Here is a 24,348-nt window from a genome sequence, read left to right as displayed (position 1 = left end):
AAAAGGAAGCGGCCCGCGGAAGGGGGAAGCGGAAAGCCCGCGCAGCGAAGGCGAGGGGCGGGCCTGCTCGGAGGGACGCGCGGCCACGGGCGGAGAGTGCCGCCCCTTGAGCACATGCCGCCTCTGGACTCGTCCTGGGCTGCAGCCGCCAGCCCTGGTTGCCAACGCACCTCTGCTTGCAGCGCAGCGGGTTTTATATGCTGGAGTGTTTTAAAAGAGAGAGGGGGTGTCGGTTTCCAGGGTTGTCTGGGGAGGCTTATTTCTCTCCCCCCCCCGTCAGTTGCTTGGAGCACTCTGCACATGCTCAAGGGGACGTTACTGCTTCCCCTAATCCTGTTGGCAGTACAGAGAGGCTCTGATAACGCCAGTGCCCAGCTGGAGAAGGACAAGTAGAAATGGTGGGCGCTGCCAGTCAATGGACATGTAAATAAATGTAAAGGACCCCTGGACGGTTAAGTCCAGTCAAAGGCAACAGGGGTTGCAGTGCTCAACTCTACTTTGCCAGCATTTGTCCACAGACAGTTTTCTGGGTCCTGTGGCCAGCATGACTAAACTGCTTCTGGCGCAACAGAACACCATGACGAAAGCCAGAGCGCATGGAAACACCGTCTTATCTTCCCACCGCAGCGGTACCTATTTATTTACTTGCACTGGTGTGCTTTCAAACTGCTAGGTTGGCAGGAGCTGGGACAGAGCAACGGGAGCTCACTCCGTCGTGGGGATTCGAACCGCTGACCTGATCGGCAAGCCCAAGGGGCTCAGTGATTTAGACCACAGCACCACCTGTTGTGACATGTAGTGAAGGGATTACGTGTTTCAGCATGTGTTTCAGCGTTGATGCTGAGAAAATAGGTTATTTGTGCTCTGCAACGGCCTTCTTAATATGAGCAAAGACGCTTGCACCCACCTCAGAGCTATTGAAAGGAGTGTCTTTTACCAGCTTCATCTGGTGCCACCGATACAGCTGTATCTAGACAGCCTGACCACTATTCCAACCATGGTTTGCTAGCCTTAAGACTGGATATCTGGAATGTGTTCTGTGCGGGGCTGCCCTTGGGCCCTGTCTATTTGCACTAGCTAGTGCAGAATGCAGCCGCTAAAGTGCCAATAGGGGTAGATTAGCAACAGCGAGTGACATCTTTGCTAAACATCTGCACTGGCTTCCCATATCCTACCAGACCATGCTGTGGAACGCTTGTCCAGCAAAGATTCAGGCATCCTTGCTGCTAACTTCCAAGTCTCTCTTGGATATATTTTAATGCCAACAGGCATTTTCAAGAAGAGAGAGTCAGCTGTCTTATTACAAAAGAATATCAGAAATAGACTGGAAAGAGAAGTTGCTGAACTGCAACTTATTACCAAGCTTAAAACCATGGAGAGACCAGGTCTGAATAAAGACATTGGATTATTAACTCATTATACACGACAAAGCTATCTTTAGCCATCTCGCCCCTTGCTTTTTCCTGTAAGACCAATTGCAGTCGTTAACAGTCGTCAACAGCTATCAGGCAGTCAATCACCCACTCCCACCACAAGGAGGGAGTAATACCCTTCCCCACCCTCTCACTATATATAAGCATCTGGTATAAATAATAAATTATTATTATTATTCTGTTTCAGTTATTATTATTATTATTATTCTGAAGTGTGCATGCACACAAAAGCTCATACCAATGACAAACTTAGTTGGTCTCTAAGGTGCTGCTGGAAGGAATTTCATTTTTTATAATTATTTTGCATTGTTTTATGGTATATTGTGCTTTTTTGCAGCCGCTTCCTCCCCCCCCTCCCGTACACCACCTTAATCGTTTATCTGAGGCAGTGTTCTACAAATGCACCTTTATAAAGAAAAATAAATTAGATTTGTGTAGAAATTTCCCCAAATGATTTGCCTTCGTTCGCAGAACACCACCTCAGATGTTTACAGGTACTTCTGGGCAAACCCATAGTATTTGTGTGTTTCTGCTAAATTGAATAGCACACAGTTGGGAGCTACCTTTATAATACATCGAGATTTTGAAATACTGGTTGGTAGTCCACACAGAACGATCTGCCAGATACGTACAAGATTTATTGCTTGCATTGCAAATGTATGTTCTGCAAAGGAAAATTAAATAAATAAAAAGTTTAAAATCCTGGCAACAGCATTGGCTTGTGGTTTGTCTTTGCTGAAATGATATACAGTTTTTTAAAAAAAAAACCAATAACATTTCCTGTTTTTTTTATTACATATCATTTTGTCCGTTTATTTCCTAATGCCTTTGGCTTAAAGTTGTAGGGGAGTGGGATTTCCAAATAAATTCTGTACTGTGAACCTCATGGGCTTAATAAACAGGAGAGTAATGGATGTAAAAGTCTGAAACAGTGAAAAATGGTCTCTTCTGCATCATTAACATTGTGTTCCATATGTGCTAGCACAAGGTTTAAAGGCTTTTTTTAAAAAAAGGAAGAAAAAAGGAAATGTACCAAGAGGAAAGTCTGAAAGGATAGGTGGGTTTAAAAAAAAAATGACCACACACTTAATTCCCACTTCATTAATAATGTGTGCTGTCCTGTAACTTTTGTTTTTAATGAGCCATTATAAATACTGGGTATTGCCTGGTGGCCCGTTTATTTTCTACAGCAGTGTGTGTGCTGCTTTCTCTGTGCCTCTTTTAATTGATTGTAGGTCTTCCCTTCCAAGGCAGAGAGTCAGCAAACATTGTCACCCCAGCACCATAGAATCAACTTTTTTGCTGCTGTTTTATTTCATAGGATTTAAAACACACGCACAAACGCTTATTAAAGATGGTACAGCAAAAAAGCAAGTTCAAAGGGGCATTTGGGAAATAGCCCTAACTGTCCCATTCTGCATTGGAGCCCAGCAGTCACGAGTGGCTACAAGCCACCATTTTTATTTCCCACAGTGCCCTGGGAAATTTAAAATGGCAGCTCTCAGCCTAGCTATCTGCCATCCGGCATAATATGCTCAAGAGCAGCATCAATGCTGTGCGGCCCTTGTGGGATTTTGAGGCTCTGGCAGCTGCCCAAGGCTACTGAATGCTGACTGTGAGCCTGTGACCCATCTGACTAAATGCAGTCCACCAGTCACGTATAGCAGGTTATAAAAGGAACTTTAACAAACTTTTGCCGCCTGCCCGGGATAGCGAGAATGAGAGGAAGAGATTGCTGTATGTGGCCAAGGAACTGACAGGAAAATATAACTCTGTGCTGTATTGAAAGGAGATGCAATTCTGTGTCTTAACTCCTTAGTAAAGCAGACGGACCACACCAGGAATTATTATAATTTCACCTTAACAGCTTTGCTTTGTGCATTTCCCCCCTTCCGGTGAGAGTATCGTATTTAATAGTAATGTTGGTTGTTATTGAAATCCTAGTATGGCATATATTGGAAGCATGTTAAAAAGATGATATAATATTTCATAAATTACAATTGTGCTACCTAGAAAGTATTCTCAAAGAAACATTTGGATCTATTTGGCCCTAGAATATGGTCTAAATAGGATCTATGTAATAGCTACTGTATTTCAAAACCCCGAATTCTAAACCTTGTTGCATTTGTACACAAGGAAAACCTTTTGCAGTAGTTGAAACAAAATAAAAAAGTTCCTTCCAGCCAGCACCTTAAAGACCAACTAAGTTTTTTATTTTGGTATGAGCTTTCGTGTGCATGCACACTTCTTCAGATTGCATGCACACGAAAGCTCATACCAAAAAAAAAAAACTTAGTTGGTCTTTAAGGTGCTGCTGGAAGGAATTTTTTTATTTTGTTTTGACTACGTCAGACCAACACGGCTACCTACCTGTAACAAGAACTTTTGCAGTGGTCTGAGTGAACGGGAAATGGTATTTAGAACCAGTAAACACATGCATCGTTTGCACAAGAAAGGGAAATGATTGGTCTATCTGGTACTAACTCATTTGCATATACTTATCCCCTTTTATTATTGCCTGTTTGGCATTAAAATTACTAATCACAACAGCTAAGAAAGAGGAACATTCTGTCAGCCATTCTCATGTTAAATTGATTGGAACCATGCTCTTTATGTTCTTTAAAGTTTTCAGGATTTAGAACCCTTACCTCCAGGTCACAGCTGGAACAACTGCCTGTTCCACCGAAGCTCAGTTCAGGAAATGAGGTGGTTAGGCAAGAAGCTTCTTAATGCCAGAAACGGTGCTTCACATGGTCCTGTAAGGCTAAGGCTTCAACTCCACAGCTACAAAAGAGTTGCAAGATTTTGCAAGTGGCAGTAACTGAACCCTGCAGCTGCTGTGTCCCAGAGCTGTGCATCGTTTCAGGGTGTCGTTTTGAAACCAGGCTTAAATTTCAGCTCGCTGGGCAAAATTGTGTATCTTCGCATCTTCACAAGTGGTGCTCCATGCTGCGTCATCTGCGGCAAGGAAAGCTTTATTTTTTTCCATCAGAGGAATCGCTGGACCACAGTGGTTGTGTGTTGCTCCACCTTGCTTTCGTGAGTTATTATGAGAGCAGGGTTAGATGGGAGAGAGGAGCATGTTGGCTTTGTTAAAAATAGTGGCCTCGCCAAGATGGTTATGACTTATGCTATCAGTTTTCAACTGAGCTTCAAAAAGCAAATGAGAAGTGCCTTGAGAAATGCGGGGCCGGGAGGGGTGGGGGCGGACAAACTTGAGACCCATAGCTAACTATGTAAGTACAGTAACTTGATGGGTCCTCAGTTAACAATGATGTATTACTAGTCATAAAATCATAAGGGTTGGAGAGGGCCTTGCAGGTGAGTAGCAGTGGGGGCACTGCTTGTCAACCTCCTCTGTGTCCAGGGCAGCTGGACTACTGCAATGTGCTCTACGTGGGGCTACTTTTGAAGGTGAACATTCCAGAACTAGAACATTCCCAAGAGATGGCTGCTCAGCCTCTCTGCTTGAAGAGCTCCAGTGAGGGAGAGTCTCTCTTTACAACTCTCGGCACCGTAACAAACTACATTTCCAATAATTCTTTGGTGGAAGCCATGGCTGTTTAAAGTGATATGACACTGTTTTAAATGTATGGAGCAGTTGAGGCCTGGCTCAGGCTCAGTGATTTATTCAAGGTCAAACTTTGGGGCATATTATCATTTAAAGAGAGGTCCCTCCGCAAGACCATATAAAGTAAGAAAAATTAATAATAATAATAATAATAATAATAATAATAATAATAATAATAATAATTTATACCCCGCCCATCTGGCTGGGTTTGCCCAGCTACTCTGGGCGGCTTCCAACAGAAAAATGAAATAAAATAATCTATTAAACATTAAAAGCCTCCCTAAACAGGGCTGCCTTCAGATGTCTTTTAAAAGTCTGGTAGCTGTTTTTCTCTTTGACATCTGATGCAACTTGGCTTCTCGCAACAAGGGAACCGCCAGAAGGCCCTCAGTACTGGACCTCAGTGTCCGGGCAGAACGGTGGGGGGTGGAGACGCTCCTTCAGGTATACTGGACCGAGGCCATTTAGGGCTTTAAAGGTCAGCACCAACACTTTGAATTGTGCTCGGAAACGTACTGGGAGCCAATGTAGATCTTTCAAGACCAATGTTATGTGGTCTCGGCGGCCGCTCCCAGTCACCAGTCTAGCTGCCTCATTCTGGATTAGTTGTAGTTTCCGGGTCACCTTCAAAGGTAGCCCCATGTAGAGCGCATTGCAGTAGTCCAAGTGGGAGATAACTAGAGCATGCACCACTCTGGCAAGACAGTCTGCAGGCAGGTAGGGTCTCAGCCTGCATACCAGATGGAGCTGATAGACAGCTGCCCTGGACACAGAATTGACCTGTGCCTCCATGGACAGCTGTGAGTCCAAAAAGACTCCCAGGCTGCGCACCTGGTCCTTCAGGTGCACAGTTACCCCATTCAGGACCAGAGAGTCCTCCACACCTGCCCGCCTCCTGTCCCCCACAAACAGTACTTCTGTCTTGTCAGGATTCAACCTCAATCTGTTAGCCGCCATCCATCCTCCAAGCGCCTCCAGGCACTCACACAGGACCTTCACTGCCTTCACTGGTTCTGATTTGAAAGAGCGGTAGAGCTGGGTATCGTCCGCATACTGATGAACACCCAGCCCAAACCCCCTGATGATTTCTCCCAGCGGCTGCATGTAGATGTTAAAAAGCATGGGGGAGAGGACAGAACCCTGAGGCATCCCACAAGTGAGAGCCCAGGGGTCCGAACACTCATCCGGCATCTAAAATTATTTAACTGCTCCGTCCCAGTATCATACAAAAATATTTACTTCATTTCCAAGGCTCCAACAACAGTTTTTGTAAACATGCTACCACAGATGAATAAGGTTGCTCTTTCACAATCTGGCTTTATAGAAACAACTTATGTACTGTTTTCATATTTATGTTACTGTCACAATGACTAATTAGCTGGTTCGTACAATGCGCCAAATGTGCAGTGCATATGCATGTAGGCACAGGAATGAAAAGACAAAATTGAACATAAGAACAAAATAGCAGCCTGCTGGATCAGAACAGTGACCCATCTGGTCAAGTATCCTGTTCTCACATTGGCCGGCTGGATGCTTTTGGTAGTTTATAATACTTTGGTCTGAAATACTTTGGCCTCAGATTGGATTAAATTAAGGATGTGGGTGATCTCAGCTAATCAAGGAACATGTAGTCAACAGAATAACATTGCAACATTACATAACCAGTCAAGGTTAGGAAGGGAAGCTTTTAATGTTTAATAGATTACTGTGTTTTATTTTTCTGTTGGAAGCCGCCCAGAGTGGCTGGGGTATAAATAATAAATACATTATTATTATTATTATTATTATTATTATTATTATTATGAGACAACAATTGAGAGAAACAAGAGAGATCAATGCAAAATAACAGGTTAAAAAATAATGTGGGCATCATGAAAAATCACGAAAAAGAGGGATGCTTTTCAATGTTGACAAGTGTTGGAAAAATATTTGGCTCACACCTAGTTAAATTCATGGATGGTTTGGAAGAGGTGTGTTTTGATGCTTTTGTGCAAATGCGGTTTTTATGCCAGTGATGGTTAGACCACATCTGGAGTAATGTGCCCAGCTCTTGGCACCACATGTAAAGAACAGTGTGGACAATCAAATGTGTCCAGGGGAGGGTGGCCAGGTTGGTGAGAGGCTTTGGAAATCAAGTTCTAAGAGGAACGGTTGAAAGAACTATGAATGTTTACCCTGGAAGCAAGGTCAAGCTGCCTTCACATATCTGACAGGCTGTCACCTAGCAGATGGAGAAGACTTCCTCTCTGTTGCTCCAACAGGCAGAATTAGAACTATAGAGTGAAAATGCCAAGGAAACAAATTTTGACTTAACTTTAGGAGAAATCTCCTAATAGTCAGAGCTGTTTTGACAGTGGAACATCACAAGAAGTGTTGAGCTCTCATTCTTTGAATGTATTTAAGCAAGCAGGGGCTGAACAGCCAGCTGTCTATGATACCGTACATACTGTACTTTTATTGAGCAGGGGTTGAACTGGGTGGCTTCCAAATTCACCTTTCACAATAAAATCTGATGATTGTGTGGCTAGCTGGTGGTGTATGGACTACATCCAACTTCCATATTAAGGCCAAAGATGTTGGCCATCATGAATCTAGACCCTTGTGTTCTTTCTCCCTGAGTGACACTTTTGCTTGCATATGCTCCTCTGCAGCCCTCCCACAGAGCTATTTCCCATGCTAGGGACACATCTACTCCCTTGCAATTGTCCCTCGGTCACATCACTACCACAATGAGGGGCACATGTTTCTTTGGTCTCTCAGCTGTCAAGGATCTGCCTACCAAGAGCAAGCACGGCTGCTCATAAATAGGATGGGTGCTGTGTCTGTGAAGATGTGTGTGCTGTGGCTCATTGTAAACACCGTGAAACAACTGTAGAGGTGCCCCATTAGTGCACAGAAACTTCAGTCCCATAGACCTGCCAGCCAATATGGACACCCTAAGGACCAGGGGGGAGCATACCTGCCAAGTTGCTGTCAGAGAAATAAGGGACCGGGCCGGAAATAGCAGACCGGAAGTAGCGCTGCCACCATTTTGGAACTGGGCGGAGCATGCTCAGAAGTGACTTTTGATGCTGCTTTGCCCAGTTCCAAAATGGCCGTCGCGCCAGAAGTCGCACTGCAGCCATTTTGGAACTGGGCAGAGCAGCATCAAAAGTCACTTCTGAGCATGCTCCGCCCAGTTCCAAAATGGCCGCCGTGCCAGAATAAACCAGGGAAAAACAAAAAAATCAGTTTTTTCAGCTAGGAACAGCTGGAAAAACTGGGATTTCCCAGGGAAAACGGGAGACTTGGCAGCTATGGGGGAGAGGGACAGATTTGATTCGGTTCACATTTAAAAGTGACCTCACCTAATTTGCAGCTCCCCAAACAGTACATAAAATAAAGCACTGCCATTCTTTGAAATTTGTACTTCCCTGGATTTTGTGATGCAGTTCTCCAGTCAACTGATGCGCACACGAATGCACACACCACAGTATAATGTGCATATAAATCTGTGTCTTAGGGAAACTGGCATACAAAACCACATTAAATTAGGGAACACTGTTTTGCAAGGATATATATGTTAGGCAGAATGGCAAACAAATATGTGCATATTTAGAAGAAATTCGCACAACAACGCTGATTTATTTTCACTAGGACTTAAAAAAATCACAATCTGATGTTGAAACGTGGAAAACTGGATTTAAGATTAGAAAGGTGAGAAACCGAGAGAAACCAAAACAGACAGATTCTATCAGCTCTAGGGCACACTATTTTATTTTATTTTATTTTTATTTATTTTTTAAAGCCCTGCAAAAAAAAAAAAAACCAAGCAAGAGCTGGGACAGAGCATGTTCAAATTAATTAGAACTATCTGCTACTTCATGCTGTTTGTTTGTTTGTTTGTAGGTGCTAATCCAGTGTGCTGTAATTGTGCTCTTCTCCAATATGCTATTTCTTGGACATCGGGTGCTTCTGCTTGGCCAACCTTTTCCATGGTGATGAAGAGCACGCTGGACCCATCGGTCTCACTTTATCCTGTTTCCCTCTCCCCACATAATGCAGTGTAAGGGATCCCCCTTCATGAACAGGAAAGAATCCAAGAGGCAGCAGATTCCATTTTGTGCGGACAGGGCTTGACACGCAATCGGGTATCTTACTGAAGAAAACGTATCTCTTTCAGAGGCATTTTCCCATCAGCCTTTTTTTTTTTAGGCCAGGGAGGCCTTGCCCTGATTGAGCTCACCATCACATGCCTTCTTGCATGAGCAGAAAGTGTTAAAAACTATGTGAATCACTGAGGAGTCAAGAGGCCTATAAAAGGAACCAGCGAGTGTCCTGAGAGGAGGTTATCCTTTCTAACTGCACCAAGCAAGTCAGACTCCGTTTGGTTCGGGGTTTTCTTAACAACAACAATAACGTGGACATTGTAATACTTGGTGTGAGCTTTTAAGTTTGTTAAAATCATGGAGAGACCTGGTCTGAATAAAGATATTGGATTCTTATCTCATTATACATGATAAAGCTATCTTTAGCCATCTCACCCCTTGCTTTTTCCTGTAGGACCAATTGCAGTCGTTAACAGTCATCAACAGGTTTACCACACCTATCAGCCAATCACCCATTCCCACCACCCTTCTGAGTGCCCCTCCCCACCCTCTCACTATATATAAGGGTCTGGTGACTTCTGTTTCAGTGTATCTGAAGAAGTGTGCATGCACACGAAAGCTCATACCTATGACAAACTTAGTTGGTCTCTAAGGTGCTACTGGAAGGAATTTTTTTATTTTGTTTCGACTCAGACCAACACGGCTACCTACCTGTAACTAGACACATGGGATCAGTTTGAGATCCTGGGAACTTGATTCTGGAAACAAGTAATGGATAAGATATTTTCCACGTTTTGGGTAACACAAACCATTTTGGGGAGTATGCACCTCCTCTTGTCACTTCCTTATGGTGACTGTTCATCTGCAGGGACTGGATGAGATCCCCAGAACTAGGATACTCCACTGTGGGACACAAAGATGAGTTCGGCCACTTGCAGGCACCATCCAGCCTATAGAATGAACTTGTCCATCCTCTGAGAGGTCCTTGAATGGGGAACCAGGGCCGTCTGAACCATATCTGGCGCCCTGGTGCCAAGATCCCTCCGACGCCCCCCGTGAGTGAGGCAGGCAGGAGGGGCGCGCAGGGAGCTGGGAGCCGCGGCAAGGCGGCCCCAGGCTCGCGCTCCCCACGTGCCTCCGGAGAGCGGCCTGAAGCCGCTCAAAAACTGAGATGCGCCGAGGAGGCGGCCCCAGGCTCCCACTCCCCGCGCAAAGTTCCAGAGGCGCGCGGGGAGCGCTGGCCTGGGGCCGCCGCACTGCACCTCTCAGCTGTTCAGGCGGCCCCAGGCCAGCGCTCCCTGCGCGCCTCTGGAGAGCTGCCTGATACCACGTGCGGAGGCAGACACCAGCATTTGGCGCCCCTTCTGTGCCCCTGATGGCCAGGCGCCCTGGCCCCTTGCGCCACCCAGCCCAGTCCTAGGGACGGCCCTGTGGGGAACCTTTTCAGACACAAAGACCACATTCCCTCATGGAGAACCATCCAGGCGCCACATGTCAGTGGTGGGCAGGGCCAGAGGAGAAGTGGGTGGGGCCAGAGGCAAAAGTTGGCAGAACAATGGGTGTGACTCATTGTCTGTAGAAGCCAGAGGTTCACACCCCCTCCCTCACAAACATCCTCCATTGTCTGTCCAGGCAAGGAGAAAACAAATTCACAGTTTGAGGACACATTCTAGGCAGGCAAAACACCTGAGGAGAGTATGGAGCAGGGCTGGAGAGAGTCGCAGCCTGGGAGGAGCCAGATAGAGAAGGCTGGAAGGCTGGATCTGTCCCTACTGAGGTTCCCTCCTTGTCATGCCCCCCCCCAGAGTACAAGCTGGGAAGGGGTGAGAATGGCAGGACATGTCAGAGGAAGAGGACCCTGAAGTCTGGGTTCAGGAAATTCAGGTGGTAATGGGTTGCTGGGTGCCTTTGTCAAGGACAAGGAGTTACGCGGGCCAGCCACATATTGTTATTTTTGGAAGGAGGGGCGCTGGAATTTTGTACTGACTCCATGGGGATAGACAGTGGAGAGGGCTCTAGCAGAAGCTCCCAACTCCCTAGAGAGAAGCTGATAATTCCTCTCATACCTCGATTGGGACAATTCTCTGTGACACCGGAGCTTCTCCAGAAACTCTTTTTAAATCCCCAAAGGGCAGCACCTGGTGTTTTGAGAAACAGTAACATCATGGAGTAATTTATTTTAATGAGCAGCACGAATTTCATCCAATGCCACAATGCGTACCAAATGTATCCCCAAAGCACCAGATTTTTTCCGCATGTCCTTGCTTTAAAATGCCGTTATTTTATTCACTGATGTTCAACCAGCAGTAGCGGTTCCAAGAGATGCAGAGAGCCCCATTCTAGCTGTAGGTGGCAGCAGAAGCTCATGAAAGCCGGCCGTAAAGGGAAGGGAAGCCCAGCAAACTGCCCGGAATGTCTGGACTCAGAAGGGATGGGGAGCCTGTGGGCCTTCAAGGATTGTTGGACTCCAACTCCCATCAGCCCCAACCAGCATAGTCCATGGCCAGGGATGATGGGAGCTGTAATCCAGCAACACCTGGAGGGCCACAGGCTCCCCATCTCTGCCTTATAAATGTGGGGTGGAGACTGAGGTCTGCTTGCTCCATGGAACTTCCCCTCTCTCCTCCCCTCTGTACACCCCAAACCTGTTCTGTGTTTTCCCCCAACCCTTCAGAGCAGATTTAGGGGTTGCAATGGAAGATGAGGGAAGAGAGATGAGGTCCTGTTGCTGCAGCAGCCCTCATTCTGCACATGCAACAATGTAGTTGAGTCCCACGTAAGAAGTTAAAAACCCACCAGGAAGTATTTCCTGTGCAGTTCCCTTTCAATTTACTGGGAGATGCTGGGTGAATTGCTTACCTAAGCCTCTGCCACATTCTTGGTGTGCATTTGCTTCATTCCTTCACATATCTGAGTTCAATACTTTCATATACTGACTGTACCCTTGGTGGGTTGGGATGACCAAGGACAGAAGAAGAGCCCGTTGGATCAGGCCAGTGGCTCATCTGGTTCAGAATCCTGCTCTTACGGTGGACAACCGAATGCCTGTGGGAAGCCTTGAATTTGTTTAATCCTCATAATGATTCAAATTTCAGGCCATCACTTCCTGCTGTGTTTAGCTATGCGCCTGCTGTGTTAGCTATGTGACAGCCAGCTGTCATTCTAGTGTTATGAGAGAGGGGGCGAACGTTTTCTCTATTCACTTCCTCTATGCCAGGGGTGCTCAAACTTTTTTCAAAGAGGGCCAGATTTGATGAAGTGAACATGCATTTCCCCAGGAAATAAACTTCCTCGGGGGCCAGATTAAATCGACCAGAGGGCTGGATTAGGCCCCCGAAACGGACTTTGAACATGCCTGCTCTATGCCATGCATACATTCATACACTTCAATCATGCCTCCTCTTGTTCCCTTCTTCTTTAAATTAAAAAGCCCCAAATGTGGCAAGCTTTCCTCATAAGGGAGCTGCGCTAAGTCATGGTTCAGCTGTATCATTTACTTACAGAGGGGCATTGCATGATCCCACCCACTCACCCGCCCCACCAACCTGCATCTATTAATTTTCAGTTCTTTCCCCATTGGCTCCAGTTCCCATCCATCCCAGTCTGCATGGCCAACAGTTGAAGGTTATGAAAATCGAAGCGCACCCAACTGGATAAGGCTAAAGTTGTTGAAGCCAAGGAGACTTGCGCCCACTGCCTTCAAGGGAGGAGGAATGGCGGAAGTGGCCTACCTGCTTCAGCAGGTGCCTGTCATTTCCCTGTATCCATGCCTCTTCCCTTATCCCTCCCCTTTCTCTACCTTTTCCCCTCTCAGCAGCTTCTTCCACTCCTTCCCCAGAGTGCCCTGGAATGATAAAACAGCTAGGACAGTTGACATTGTGTATGTATGTGTTAGCGAGAGAGAGAGAGAGAGAGTGATGGTGGCTTCTAAGAAAGTCTGCAGAAGTCTTTTCTGCTGCTGCTGCTGCTTTCACACGTCAACTCTCCTCACCAAACAGTACAAAGGAAGAAAAACAAAATGAACAAAACAACAATGATGAAGGGGAACAATGTAATCTTGATTCGTGAAGCGTGAAGGCGGTCAATGTGATTTGTATGAATTGAACACAACCTTATATAATGCTTATAAATTATATAAGTGTGTTGTTGTTTTTTACACTCACAAGCAGGGGTGGGGGACCTGCAGTCCTCCAGATATAGCCCTGGTTCTGCTGGCTGGGGCGGATAGAAGTTGAATTCCAAGAGCACCTAAAAGCAACACAGGTTCTCCACCCCTGCTTTACAGTATGTGCACAAGAGGGTCTCAAATCTATTGTTCTAGGCAACGACCAGAAGGATAGAGCTGAGCAGCCACATCCTCCAGCTGCTCCAGCTGCAGATTGCCCCCTCAGAAGGGAAGACAGAGTGCTCATGGGAAAGAACGGTCCTCACCAGTGGTGGCCCATCCCATTTCACTGACTGAGGCAAAATGGCAAAATGAGAAGTGGCAGGGACAGTGGCGAGATATTGGGCGGAGCCCCTCAAGAGCTCTCAAGAGCTCTGGGAGATTTTGCAGAGTTCTTGCAAAATCTTGCTGGAACCCACTGCCATTTTGCCTTGCTTCTCCAGTGGTGGGGGGGGGCAGATGGGGCATCTATGGGGGCACTGCCCCATTGGAATTCCACCATCTGAGGCAGCTGCTTCAGTCTGCCTCATGAGTGGCCCAGCCCCAGTCCTCGCCCATTGGTTGTCTTCCTCCAGCAGCAGTGGACCTGCTTTCAGAGCCCTGCCACCCGTTAACCCTCTTTGCAGGTTTCTCTCCTTCTCATTCATGGGGGGCTCCAGCCCGCAAATGTGCCTGGTGGTTCTAGAACAAGCCCCCGGTGCTATTTCTTGATGCTCACTTGCTCGCAGAGTTTTCAGAGAGGCAAAACAGGAAAACCCCAAACTCCCTGATCTCATGGGAAGTCCTGCAAATAGACAGTGCTGTGTGAAAATAAGAAAACAAAGTGAAAATTGCATTGGGATCGTGCGGTATGTATCTGGGTCTATTTTCTTCCCCCTGTGTTTTTTTTGTTTAACTCTTCTGAGAACTTCTTCTGTTTTTTAAAGGGCTCTTGCTAATGAGGTGATTTACATTCCCAGTTTATTGTTACTATGAAGGCCATAAGAAATGCAGATGTCTCGCTGAACACCGAAGGCGGCCTGCCAGTAATAACAACAGTAATACAAATAAACAGAAAGGGGAAGGGAAGGGGGAAAAAAAGAAGCCCAGCAAACCCATGAGATAAGCAATGTGCCCAGAAAGCATATGACTCTGGTACAGTTCAAGATTGTGTTTGTCACACAGCTCCCTCTGTTCAAAGAAGTGAAAAGCATGCAGCTCAACGAGCTACGCAAATCCCTCCAGGCCTTTGGGCAGCCCTCCAGCCCATTGGTTTGCCTTGCCGCTAATGAATCAGCCTCTTTTGCAAAGTTACCTCCCCAGCTTGTTTACTTGGAAACCAAGTGCTTAAGGAACAGGGTGCTCTCCGCACATAACAATGACCCCTGTTTGAGATGCTCTGCCTTTGCCCGCTCGTATTTACCGAGGGAGGGGCACAGGCGCAAGGGTGCCTGTAGCTTGACAGGAACTTCCAGGAAACTGTCCCAAAGAACATGAGAACATTTTCATTTCGAGAGCTGACATTTTATGGTGCCAGCATTTACACACACACACACACACACACACCTCTGTATCAGCCAGGCTTAGATTCCCCCCCCCCTCTATGTATATAAAAAATGAAGACCATAAGAAGAGTCTTGCCTGATCAGACCAGCTCCAGCATTCTCCATCTAAACAATGGCCTGCTATGTGTTTCAGGCAAGCTTGCAAAACAAGCTTGGAAAGCGACATGATTCTCCTGCTTCTGAACAGGGATACACAGTTTTACTAAATAAAAAAAATTCCTTCCAGCAGCACCTTAAAAACTAACTAAGTTTTTTATTTTGGTATGAGCTTTCGTGTGCATGCACACTTCTTCAGACTAAGTGCAGGTAATAGACCTATTTTCCACAAACAAACTGCTTATATTCAGAAACCTTGACGTTCTCTTTCTTGCTGTCTGCCTGAATGAATTGTCCAGAGCTTGTAGTTAGCTCTGTTCGGTTAGAGAAACTCAAGTTCATTTGGTGACGATGATCAAATAATTTATTGCAGGCATCCCCAAACTGCGGCCCTCCAGATGTTTTGGCCTACAACTCCCATGATCCCTAGCTAACAGGACCAGTGGTCAGGGATGATGGGAATTGTAGTCCAAAACATCTGGAGGGCCGAAGTTTGGGGATGCCTGATTTATTGTATCAACCAAAGGCCAGGACAATTCCTTTAAAATTTGACCAACTGCAAACCATTGCCATACAGTACACAGCAATCACATTGATGTTGATGGAAGTTGTACATATGTGGGTATTTGCTTGCTAATAAAGTATCTCTTCTAAATTACTATGTTGAATATGGAACTTCACGTTGAAGATGGCCCATGGTACCAGGAGTGAAATAAGCTGAGTGAAGTTACTGTGGAATGTTTGAGGGCTCCATCTCTTTCACGCGAGGCAGCTGAGAAATGGAATAAGTTTGAGTACAGTGAGAAAGGAGTGATGCTGAAGGGGGGGGGAGGAGTTGTTTTAAATAAGGGCAGAAATTTGAGCAAAGCAGGGGTGGAGGGGTGCATTTTTTTATATCATTTCCCCCAATACAGTATATGTATTTTCATGCACGTTCCCCCTAATATAGGCATTTTCATATGCAATCTTTGCTCAGAAAAGTGCAAATTTCAAAGAATAGCTGTGTTTCCATTCCCATATTGTTTCAGGAAATGCAGATTAGGTAGGCTCACATCTCTCCACACCCCTAATGAAGAAAGCTGCACCCACCCATTGGAAGTCTATGCCTACTGGCATCAGGCAGGCACACGCTAAAAAAACATTTTTGTTTAAGCAGGCCTGCCCAGACATGTCAATTTGCAATGCTTATTTTAATTACATTTTGAATGTTTTAAATAATCGTTTTTAACTGATTTTTTAAAATTCTTTTTGTAAACTGCTCTGATCAGTTACAAAGTGTATAAACCTTGTGAAATAGAAATAAAGAACTAATTTGCAGGAAGGGACCTCGCCCAGTAATCTGAGACTTAAGAGGATAAGGAGAAGCGAACATGTCAAGTCCGCAAGGTGTGATATCAGGTGTGAGAGTAGGAAGAAGAGGGAGATACCTATTTGATTGATCCACCATGAATAAACCAGGCAACGGCACAGCAACTTCCTAATGCAAGAAGTTCCTTTTCCACCATTTTTCAGATTCACTGGGGCCAAAGTGCACATGTGAACATAGCTGCCAAGTCTCCCGTTTTTCGCGGGAAACCCCCAGATTTTAATCCGTTTCCCGCTGTTATCCCAAAGAGAAAAAAATCTCGGAAATCCCCCAGATTTCCTACCTGCCAGGGAGGCTCCATTTCGGGTGCTGCTCTGCCCATGTCTGGGCACCGGAAGTTGCTTCTACGCATGTCCGGACATGCGTAGAAGCGACTTCCGGTGCTGCGCCACTGCTGATCCCGCATTTTTCAGCGGGAGACTTGGCAGCTACCGGTATGCATGTGAACATGATGACATGTGACCAGTCTCCTGATGGTTCGTTGTGATTGTTCCCCCAAAACAGCTTCAGAGGCTGCGATCAGGAGCAGATGGCAGAAAGGGGCCTTTCAATGGATGCCTCTGTCTTCTCAAAATTAATTCCCTGTCCCAACCATAGGAGAAAAGCAACTTGGGGTGGGTGAATTTATGCGGGAAAATTGGTGGGAAAGGAAGGGGTTTAACAGCTCCACCCTGCTTAAACTGGCAGGGTCCATTCCCCATTTTCCCCCCAGTTATAAAACAAGATTGGGAGACTATTCATATGTTTCTAGTTTGGTCTTTAATAGTATATTTTACTTTGACATGTTGAGTACCTAAACACATTTAGGAATGCATCTGTTTCCTTCAAACGAGAGGAATAAAGTTGGCATCCAACATTTCCTGACACATTAAAAGGCTCCTACTTAAAAGGAATGAAATCTAGACCGTTTATTCCCTTGAGCGCAATAGTATTAAAGTGTTTTCATTAAATGACTCACAAAGTGAGAATTCCAAAAGAATCTTCTTCTTCCCCACTCCCCAGGCAACTATTTTCTTCTCCATTTGGCTGGTATATATAATTGTGCGCCATTGCACTTATAATTCATTTGCAGTTATGTTTGTTTGTTTGCTGCGAATGCTTGGTGGTTGCTTCCCTGCCCCCTCCAGCAAAAGGCGCTTCATAAAAAATGTGGGCTTGTATCTCTCAGGCTTCATTGTGGCGGGTGAAAGAAGACTTACTACTGTGTTTGTTTCAAACAGACCAGCTTGCCTATAGAGCTTGTTAATGAAAAAGTGGTGGCGGGATGAGTCCAGTATAGAACAACTGGGTAATTTAGAATTTCAGAAATAAAGAAAATCTCTAATGTATTAAGCTGGCTCTGAGGACAATATTTGTGTGAATTTTTTTTAAAGAGGTATGTTGTTTGGCCATAAAAGCCCACATCTGGAATTTAAAGGTTTTCTTAACCTGCCATTGAGGGCTAGAAACTTGAAAATTGTTAAAAACAAACAAGAAATCCTCCATGAGTTTCAGGGGATTCTGCTGGTCACGATAAATTCTGCAATTATCACAGCTGTGCAGATTGCTATGCTCTCTTTCCTTGGGAACAGAAGCAATCTGGAACACAGAAGTTCCATGACACTGTACAAGGCCGCAATTTGGAATATGGAAATGTCATTGAACCGTCTAGTCTATTCACTAGGCCTCTGGTTTAAATCTTACTTGGGCCCAGTATATCTGTTAGATTTGGATATTAAACCCAAACCAGGACTCTCAGAAGCTCGCCTCAAAGGAGATGCAGGCACTCGGCTCCCCAAATCCTCTCTTAAAAGGTAAAGGTACCCCTGACCGTTAAGTCCCGTCGCGGACGACTCTGGGGTTGCACGCTCATCTCGCTCTATAGACCGAGGGAGCCGGCGTTTGTCCGTAGACAGCTTCCAGGTCATGTGGCCAGCATGACTAAGCCGCTTCTGGCGAACCAGAGCAGTGCACTGAAACACCATTTACCTTCCCGCCGTAGCGGTACCTATTTATCTACTTGCATTTTGAGGTGCTTTCGAACTGCTAGGTTGGCAGGAGCAGGGACTGAGCAGCGGGAGCTCACCCTGTCGTGGGAATTCTAACCGCTGACCTTCCGATCGGCCACCCCTAGGCTCAGTGGTTTAGACCACAGTGCCACCCGCGTCCCCTAAATCTTCTCTCGCTTAGGTCAATATCAACGCAACAAAACAGATTCCACCAATCTCCCAAACACCCCATTTTTCTTATACTGATTGGGATATAAGAAGGCATCATTTTTCCACCCCACCCTGTATTTGTCACATATCACAAGCACCTCTGTTTCTGTTCCACTACAGTTCACTTTCTGCCAAAATTGATGCTATTTGTCTCAATGCCCGCTGTGGTGAAATTACATATTCTGCCCCATTAATTTCAATGCAAAGAATACACAATGCAAATCAATGATGTATCATCAGTTTCTGATTTATTTTTAAAAACGTCATAAATATGTGCCAGCATTTTAGTGCACATTTTTTTCCCTAATAGACACATTTTGTATTCAATTTCTTCCTAATTTGCATATTTTTTGCAAGCAATTTCCTCTAACGTAGTGCATTTTTGCATTTTATTGTCACTAAAAAATAAAATATGCATCTATACATTTCTCCTAATTTTTGTACACATTTTGTTTTGGTTGGGGAACTGCAATGTGCATTCCAGAGGTACAAATCGTAAAAGACAGCTGTGTTTTGGTTTACTTATTGTTTCAGCAATGACAAATTAGGCTGGTTCACGTTAAAATGAAGATTGAACCAAATGAAATAATTGAACCAAATGAACTAATTGAACCTAAGCCAGCTACTACTCTTTAAAAATATGATTATATTTTGTTATATCATAAGATATAGTAATCGTCTTCTCTGTGCCTCTTTTCTCTATCTCATCTTTGATACTTCTGACGCAAACAGTGCACATTGTGACATCATCACATGGTTCGCCTTCCTGCCAATATGCTAGCTCTAAGAGTGATTTTGGGGTCTTGCTCAATCTATTCCTTACCTCTACTATGCAATTGCAAAAAGAGACCCAGTGGTTGTTTCCATTCTCATTCTACGGTTTCCCTCTAACAGGGAGCAAACATACAAACCAGCCAGCTTTCCTGGAGTAATTTTTTATTAGAGATAAAGCACCTTGAATCCCTGACATGGGAAACATTTCTGGAATGTGGAAAAATAGCACTGATGTAACGTATCAGTTAGCATATATCACATTTCCTTGTTTTGTAAATCATGTAACTAAAGAGCTCTCTAAGTGGCGTGCAAAACAAAATTGTAGGCAAAACACAACTATTAGAAATCCAATAGGCATAAAATAGTTACCGATTATAACAAGCGGGGGGGGGATCAGCAAAAACTTTTAAAATGAAATTATATGTCTGGGTAGGCTTGCTGAAATAAAACTCTTCAGCGGGTGTCTAAAAGACCATTGCAGAGGCTGTGCGAATTTCTCCTTTGGTGTTAGCTTTCGGCTGGAAAAAAAAGGAACGAAAGATAGCTTTTGCGAATGAGAAATCTGTGCACGCATTCCTGCACTGAGTCAAGATGACAGCAGAGCCGCACTTCCACATTTGGACATTGGATGGATGAGCCGAAGCCGGGAGAATAATGCAAGGCTCAAAGGGAACGCCACCACTCTCGACCCCAAATGAATGAAATGTCTGTGAATGGAAGCGACTTTTCCTGTTGGGAGCTGCCCTGGCATCCGGCATCCGGGAGTAACAAGAACCATAATAGGCATGCAGCAGCTCTTCTGCTTCCCATATTTGTGGCATGCTGCTCGCCCTGGCTGTTGGGAGCCTCAGGCATCTGGATTAGCAGTAGCATGTTCCATCTTGTGATCGGCTCGCTAATAATACTCTCGCAGTGATAGTGACATGAAGAACACCCCGAATCCTTTCTTAGAATTGTGGAGGAAATCCGCCAAGAGCCTTGTTCAGAAACGCTGGGTGTGACTCTCTGTTTACAGGACTTCTTGCCCATCTTTTATCTCTGAGAGGGAGTAAATATTTCTTCAGTTTAATCAGCGTGAGTTATTTAAAAGCTCCTACATATGGGCTTGAAGATACCCCAGGCAACTGCAATTATGCTAACCCAGCACCAAACACCCTCCTACTCCGATAATGTTTATGCCACCCTGTGAGGAACTCAGTGACAGGAAGGATGAACGGACAACTTTTTGTATTTTGGATGTTCGTTGTAAGCCACTTGGGGCACAGCCCACTCTGGAAAAGTAAGCAGTTTGAAAGCACGTCAAAGTGCAAGTAGATAAATAGGTACCGCTCCGGCGGGAAGGTAAACGGCGTTTCCATGCGCTGCTCTGGTTCGCCATGCTGGCCACTTAGTCATGCTGGCCACATGACCCAGAAGCTGTCTGTGGACAAACGCCAGCTCCCTCGCCCTATAGAGCGAGATGAGCGCACAACCTCAGAGTCATCCGTGACTGGATCTAATGGTCAGGGGTACCTTTACCTTTAAGTTGGGGAAGCTGTTGCATGGTACTGTGTGTTAAGTGATGAGCTCCATCCCTTGCCCAGAATAGCAAGTTTACTCCCCATATACACACTAGAGATGTTCACACATTACATTCAACAAGTGTAAAGTCTGTGTACCTGTGCACAACAATAGTTGAGCAGTGCACTCATACAGCTATTCACTTGTGGCATTCAACAAACGAACAGTCTGTGTACCTGAGCGTACAACAGTCAAGCTGTTGCAAAGCAGCAAGTGTGTGCACTCTTTCACACGAACACTTCTTCATGCATACAGACAGCTTTTACCTGTGCTCAGTGTAATGCGTGGACATGCCAATGTAAAAAAAAGATGGAATGATTCAGGGTGGAGAAGATGGTGGGAGAAAGGCTGTTGACTTGTGCCAGTATTACTGGGGTGTATGTGTGTGTTCAGCAGCCGCTCAAGGGAGAAGTGCTAGAATTCAGAGTCCATAGCTGTGGTCGCCATAAACTTGTACAGCTCTGCAGCTGGAGTGTGAAAGTGCCTCTGGGCTGCTGCTGCTGCTGCTGCAGCTGCTTTTCAGCCGATTCATAAAGCTCTCAGATCATTATGCTGATAACTGAACAGTTAACAGAGCTACTGTTTGGGTTTGTACTGTGATACTCAAAGGAACATGCTGTGCTTGGCAACACCAGCAGGAATTGGAATGCGCATTAAGTTGGTGAATTCAGCATGGCAGGGGTGCTAGAATGTCATTTACGACTGAGATCATAAGCAAAGCCTTGGGGAGAGTAAAAAAGGATGATTAATCATTGTTACTTGGATAATTACAGACTATTTGCGGTGAAAACTGGAGTGCCAGGAGAGCTCAAGCAGTCTTTCTAGGATTGAAGAGTGGCGGAACAAAATATCCCAGGCTGTCTGAAAAAAACCTGGAAGGACAATCCACAGGCTTTATTCTTCCACCATGAAGTGTCTCGTGAGGGTGTATGGAATCCACTGTATAAACAGCTTCACTAATGATAGTCCACTCTGTGTGATAGATAGAGGCATTTGAAACCACCTTCCCCAATGGGATGGCCCTGCACATGTTGTTGGACTCCAACTCCCATCAACCCAAGCCAGCATGGCAGATGATCAGAGAAGATGGAAGTTGTAGTCCGACAACATCTGGAGGGCACTAGATTGTGGATGGCTGATTTGCAAGAACAGGTTCTGTGAAGGGTTCTGCCAAAAGATGACTACTGGTATAATAAAAGACGAACCTAAGAAATGCCCTGCTGAATCAAACCAAAGAATGTTCTAATCCAGCATTCTGTTTCCCACAGTGGCCAACAAGATGCTTTTGGGAAGCCCACAAGCTGGACATGAAGGGAAGGCAACAGTTCTCCCTTGTGGTTGATCCCTAGCAACTGGTATCTAAAGGCATGTGGCTGATAACCATTGACACCACGAAGCCAGAGTCCCAGGTTCAAATCTCCACACAGCTAGGTGGCCTCTCAGCTCCATATATCTGAGAAGTTTGCTTTGAGGATGAAATGAGGAGGTGAGAGAACCACATGCACAGGCCTAAGGCCTTTGAGTGGGGTTAACAAATGTGACAAAAAGCAAGCATGTAGTCTCTTGGCCGCTGCAACATCTTGTGGTCGTGAATTCCCATGAATTGATTGTGTATTGCATGAAGAAGTGTTTCCTCTAGTTTGTCCTGAAGTAACTCACGGTGAGACTGAATTATTGGCGGAATATGCCAAGGTCATGTGGATCTACCCTTTGAGTGCTTGGCTCAGTGGTGGCCAAACTTGGCCCTCCAGCTGTTTTTTGGACTACAACTCCCATTAGCTCTAGCTAACAGGACCAGTGGTCAGGGATGATGGGAACTGTAGTCCCAAAGCAGCCCTTGGCTGATCATAAATAGGCTGTTTATTATAGTCATGTGGAAATTGGTAATCAAACATTATTCTGTACACCTGAGAACTTTCTAGAAGTTGCAGCCTTGTAAGGAATAGCAAAATCTGCTTTCGTCTGGTGCGGAAAAAGGAATTCTGCTACCATCACCCCAGTAGCATCATAGGAGCTGCCTTCTCACATTCAGGTACAGCCCTAACCAAAGAGCACATAGAACAGAAACCTACTGATTTCAACTCTGATCAGCCCCTGCCAGAATGTCCAATGGATGATGGGAGTTGTCTGATCCAGCAGGGCTAATCTTATGTCCCAATCCACTATGCTTTATGCATTTCCACTCTCTTCGGCTCATATCATCCAGAAGGGGCGAATTCCTACCTCTGATGGCTTATTGAGCATCTCAAAGTTGTATGATGTAATAATTCTCTACTTTCCTCTTCAGTCACTAGGACTTCAGAACAAACTCGGTCCAGCCAAATCCTGAGATTCTTGAGTAGATAGAATCCCTTATTTTGGCATCTTGGAAAATCTCTAACAGGGTCATGGGAGCCCTGAATCTGAAAAGGGCCTTAGTGAAAAACAGAGACGTCACACTTTGCCCAAAAGCTTTCAGCTAATAACCACTAAATCTTGTGGATACGCGTGTGCTTTGACTTTCCATCAAGCTAAAAAATGTAAACTATGCCAGCCGGTACTTTCCTCTCGGGAACAATGTTTAGACTCAATCTGTGAAATGGTTTAATACGGCAAGTTACATAACACAGTTATTCCTTCTGCTAATGGAATCAGTGCTTGCCGTGTTGCATCCCCTGGCGGAGGCCTTTTGCAAAACCACGTGGCAAGCAAACAGCGCCACACTTCACCTGGGAATCAGGACAAGTGGTAAGGGGCAGCTGATTACGGAGCATCTTCGTTTTAGGGGGAAGGCGCTGGTTGTCAAAGGTGACTCACTATTTTTTCGAAACCCTGAGATAAATTCACTGAAATGGGGGGGGGGGATTATTAGCACTGTAGATAACAACCAGACCGCAAGTGCTAATCTCTTCTCTGCTTTACATGCATAAATCTCAATACCAGCTGCTGGGAATCACAAGTGGGGGAAGCGATCTTGCAAAGTTGGCCACTTTGAGAACAGCATGATGGATCATTGACTTGGTCCAAAAAAGCTCTTCCTATGCCAGTTAACCACGGGAAATGATATTGAAATGCTGGAAAAAGGAAAACGTCTGTGGCATACATGGTGCTTGTTGCAGTAAGATTTTGGCAAATGCAGTTATTTAAATTGCTGAACCACTATTTAAAGTTCTGGTTTGACAGATCGCTTCAAGAGAGACAGAACTCAGGCTGCACTCTCCACCTCTGTCTCCTCTGTATGGGCTGCTCCTGCTGGGGGGGGGGGTGGCTTTGCTAGCCTATGGGATGGATAATCCCAGATTTCTTTCTCTACACTAGGCTCCGGACGTGTTTTTGTTAGCCCTCATCTGTAATTACGGTGGGGGAAATATCAAGAAGACGCCAGTTCGCTCCAAGTGCTGCACCGCATGGAGATGCCTTGCCTCTTCTGCATAGTGATACAAAGGTAAGGAAACTCTATCTCCATGCTGTCACTAAGGCAGCGATGTTTTCCTGGCCGGGAACCAAAATGTCATCTTGGTGTAAACAGCATCAGAGGATTTATTACAGCATTTGCACCAGTGTGTGTGTGTGT

General features: G+C 45.3%; 1 protein-coding gene across 1 annotated transcript in view; it reads right to left on the bottom strand.

The window, feature by feature from the left end:
* Positions 1-4,465, bottom strand: part of SLC41A3 (solute carrier family 41 member 3) — a 52,371-nt gene extending 47,906 nt beyond the window's left edge. Inside the window, exon 1 of the mRNA XM_035106485.2 lies at positions 4,082-4,465. The gene's annotated coding sequence lies outside the window, so the exon portion shown is untranslated. The remainder of the gene's footprint in view (positions 1-4,081) is intronic.
* Positions 4,466-24,348: the final 19,883 nt, after the last annotated feature.

The sequence above is a fragment of the Zootoca vivipara genome, chromosome 2 (assembly GCF_963506605.1).
Source record: "Zootoca vivipara chromosome 2, rZooViv1.1, whole genome shotgun sequence".
In the NCBI taxonomy this organism is placed as follows: Eukaryota; Metazoa; Chordata; class Lepidosauria; order Squamata; family Lacertidae; genus Zootoca; species Zootoca vivipara.
This window is presented reverse-complemented; position numbering and strand designations above follow the sequence as displayed.